This window comes from Cicer arietinum, chromosome 5 (assembly GCF_000331145.2).
Source record: "Cicer arietinum cultivar CDC Frontier isolate Library 1 chromosome 5, Cicar.CDCFrontier_v2.0, whole genome shotgun sequence".
Taxonomy (NCBI): Eukaryota; Viridiplantae; Streptophyta; class Magnoliopsida; order Fabales; family Fabaceae; genus Cicer; species Cicer arietinum.
Window position 1 is genome coordinate 22,280,996 of NC_021164.2, and position 4,816 is coordinate 22,285,811.

Here is a 4,816-nt window from a genome sequence, read left to right on the forward strand (position 1 = left end):
AGGCAAATACATTCGCTTACCTGATGGTTGTGGAGCTAATTCTTGTCGTATACCTATCTCAACCATATCTAAACGAGCATTCAATCCATCCTTTGTTTTTCCTGGAATGTTGAGAAGTGTTCCAATGACACTATCACACACATTTTTCTCCACATGCATCACATCAATACAATGTCTAACATCTAGACTGGACCAATAAGGAAGATTAAAGAACACAGACCTCTTCTTCCATACATTTTTCTCAATGGATTGTTTTTTATTCTTTCCAAATTTAACATTGACATCCTTCAAGTTTTGATAAATCTAGTTAATGCTTTTGGAGCAATTCGATTCTCCTGATCTCCATTAAACGTTTTTCTCAACCTACGATATGGGTGATTACGTTTAAGAAATCTTCGATGTCCAACGTAAACAGTCTTCCTTCCATGTTTTAATTGGAGGTAGCATGTGTCTTCTTCACATATAGGACACGCTTTATGTCCCTTAACACTATAACCACTCAAGTTTCCATACGCAGGAAAATCATTGATGGTGCAAAATAACATTGCATGCATTTTAAAATAATCACAAGAATAACCATCAAACACTTCAACTCCTTCCTCCCAAAGAATTCTCAAGTCTTCGATCAATGGACTTAGATAAACATCTATGTCATTTCCAGGTTGCCTTGGACCCGAAATCATCATAGATAACATAATGTATTTGCGCTTCATGCAAATTGAAGGAGGTAGATTGTAGATAATTAAGAGAACGGGCCATGAACTATGGTTACTACTTAAGTTACCGTATGGGTTCGTTCCATCTGTGGCAAGTCCAAGTCTAAGATTTCTTGGCTCATTCCTGAATTCAGGATACAATTCATCAACTTTCTTCCATTGTAATGAATCAGCTGGATGACGAAGTTGTCCATCACATTGTCTCTCATCAGCATGCCATCTAATATTCTTTGCATCATTCACATTAACGAATAATCGTTTGAACCTTGGGATTATTGGAAGATACCATAACACCTTTGCAGGAGGACCTGTTGCGCTTTCATCGCAATTGGAATCACCATTCTTCACTTTATAGCGTGATAACCCACACACGGGACATTGGTTCAACTCTTCAAACTCATTTCGGTATAGTATGCAATCATTAGGGCATGCATGTATTTTCTTATACTCCATACCCACTGGACACAATATCTTCTTTGCATCATAATAACGGTTTGGAAATGTGTTATCTTCAGGAAGCATTTCTTTCAACAACTCAAGCAGTTCCGTGAAGCTTTTGTCTGTCCATCCATTTCTCGCTTTCAAGTTGAACAATCTCAGCACTGCAGACAATCGTGGGAAGTTAGTGCATCCCGGATACAAAGCCTCTTCTTTGTCGTTGCACAAACTATCAAAAACATGTGCACGCTGAAAATCCTCTTGTCCAATAACAAGAATCATGTCCTCAAGCCGATTGTCCATATCTTCACGAACTTCTTCTCTTTCTGATACATTTGTCATGTTTAACGAATCACCATGCCATATCCATTTTGTATAAGTTTGGCATATTCCATAACAAATAAGATGATTTCTTATTTCTTCAAATTGTAACCGATTTCCATTTAAACATTTAACACAAGGACAATAAAACTTTCCTTCATTTTTGGGAAGTTTTTTTAAAGCAAATTCTAAAAATTCTTCCACACCTTTCTGATACACTTCACTTAAACGATTAGCATTCATCCAACTACGATCCATAACTACTTCTGTTAAAAATATATAACTGTAAAGATTAAGGTAAAAGATTAAAACTAAAACAATTTTATTATTCAGGAAATGTATATTTATTTTTTATTTATTGTCCTAAAGTGTCGTATTCATAATAGCTAAGAATAATCTAATAGTATATTATTGTTTTCTTTTTTATTGTTATTATTTTGTGAATATCTAAGTACCGATGAAATTTACAACCACAAAATAATTGAAATATTTTAAATGAGACACTTCCATTTGAAATAGTTCAAATATGATACATTTTCAAGTGTATTAGTTTAATAAATTTCTTTTATGTATTTCAAAATTAATTAATTTTCCTAAGCCTCAATGATAAGAGCTATTACTTTCAGATTTAATAGATAACATACAACATTTGTAAAGTTTACACCTTATCTGCCTTTCTATCTAAAATGCTATTGTTATGGTATATTTTTTAATTATTTTGTTGAAGAGTACCTTATCTGCCTTTATACATAAAATGCTATTGTTATTGTATATTTTTACTTGTTTTGTTAAAGAGTACCTTATCTGCCTTTCTATATAAAATGATATTGTTATTGTATATTTTTAATTGTTTTATTGAAGAGTGTTTTTCAGCCAAAAAATAAAAGGGCAAACTTAATTGATTTAGATTAAACAAAAGAACGTTGCAATCCCTCCGTTCTAAAACAAACTCACCCTAAAAATATTCATGTCTAATGTCTTTAATACATAAAATAAAATACTACATTTATAAGTTTACACCTTACTATCTATACGCTTTCTATATAAAATACTACTGTTTTGCTCCCTATTATGTCCACACACAAATTCTAAAAAATGAAATTTCTAAAAAATGAAATTTCTAAAAAATGAAATATGTAAAATATGTAAAATATGTAATTTAATTTGAGAATCAAACCAGTCTTAATGAATTGATGAATTGATGAAGTGATGACGATAAAACGGCAACGGTTGTAAAGTCGAATCCAAGTTGTAGGTGCTTCACGGTACAGAGTTACGAATGGAAGAAAGAGGTTTAGAGCACGATGTTATAGGAGCGGGAATATAAAACACTAAATACACGACATCTTTTATTTTTTTTTAACCTGTCTGGTTATCCATATAACCGCATTAAACAAGTATTAAATATTTACAAAATTGCCACTGCCTCATTTATTAAATGGCATAAATATTTACAAAATTGCCACTGCTTCATTTTACGTTTTATCCTTAAGTCGGTTATCAATATACCCGCGTTAGACAAGTATTAAATATTTACAAAATTGCCACCGCCTCATTTTGTTAAATGACATAAATATTTACAAAATTGCCACCGCCTCATTTTATTAAATGGGATAAATATTTTACCGTATTTCTTAAGTCAGTTGTCAATCTAACCATTTTAATAGTGTTTCACATATTTAAAAAATTGCCACCGCCACATTTTGTTAACTCGTTTATATGGCCAACCGACTTAAATATACCTCCGCTTCATTTGTTAAGTCTGGTGGCACATAACCGACTTACATCTGCTGAATTAAAAACTCAATTTTCTACTAGTGAGGACAAAAATGACCTAAATGTTAATCCAGTGACACAAAAGAACTTATTGGATGGACAAGAATGGTTAAAAACCCGAATTGGACTAGAATATGCCTAAGGAGGATGAAAAGGACCTAAATCTTAATCCAATGACACAAACACACCTATTGGAAGCACAAGATTGGTTAAAAACTCTAATTGCACAAGAATAAGCCTAGCGAGGACGAAAATGACCTAAAAAATTAATCAAATGACACAAATGAATTTATTGGATGCACAAGATTGGTTAAAAACCCTAATTGGACTAGAATAAGCCTAGGGAGGATGAAAATGACCTAAATGTTAATCCAATGACACAAACATACCTATTAGATGCATAAGTTTAGTTAAAAACCCTAATTGGACTAGAATAAGCCTAGGGAAGATGAAAATGAGCTAAATGATAATCAAATAACACAAAGATAGCTATTGGATGCACAAGATTAGTTAAAAACCCTAATTGGAAAAGAATAAGCCTATGGAGGACAAAAATTACTTAAATGTTAATCCAATGACACAAACTCACCTATTGGATGCACAAGATTGGTTAAAAACCCTAATTAGACTAGAAAAAGCCTAGGGAGGATGAAAATGACCTAAATGTTAATCCAATGACACAAATGAACCTATTTGATGCACAACAGTTGTTGAAAACCCTAATTGGATTAGAATAAGCCTACCGAGGACGTAAATGACCTAAAAAATTAATCAAATGACACAAACATACCTATTGGAGGAAAATGACCCTAATTGGACTAGAATAAGCCTAGGGATGACGAAATGACCTAAATTTTAAACCAATGACGCAAATGAACTTATTGGATCCACAAGATCGGTAAAAACCGCTAATTGGACTAGAATAAGCCTATGGAGGACGAAAATTACTTAAATGTTAACCCAATGACACAAACTCACCTATTGGATGCACAAAATTGGTTAAAAACCCTAATTGGACTAGAAAAAGCCTAGGGAGGATGAAAATGACCTAAATGTTAATCCAGCGACACAAACTTGCCTATCGGATGCACAAGTTTAGTTAAAAACCCTAATTGAACCAGAATAAGCCTAGGGAAGCCGAAAATGAGCTAAATGATAATCAAATAACACAAAGATACCTATTGGATGCACAAGATTAGTTAAAAACCCTAATTGGAAAAGAATAAGCCTAGGGAAAAATGACCTAAAATTTAATCCAATGACAGAAATGAACTTATTGGATGCACAAGATTGGTTAAAATCCCTAATTGGACTAGAATAAGCCTATGGAGAAAGGAAACGACTTAAAGGTTAATCCAATGACACAAACTCACCTATTGGATGCACAAGATTGGTTAAAAACCCTAATTCGACAAGAATAAGCCTAGGGTTGACGAAAATTACCTAAAAGGTAATCCAATGACACAAATGAACTTATTGGATGCACAAGATTGGTTAAAACCCCAAATTAGACTAGAATAAGCCTATGGAGGACGAAAATGACTTCAATGTTAATCCAATGACAT

The 4,816-nt window shown here is 33.0% G+C and overlaps 1 pseudogene; it reads right to left on the reverse strand.

Moving 5' to 3' along the window:
* LOC101500949 (uncharacterized) overlaps positions 1-1,733 on the reverse strand; it is a 3,050-nt pseudogene extending 1,317 nt beyond the window's left edge.
* Between the last annotated feature and the right edge of the window lie 3,083 nt (positions 1,734-4,816).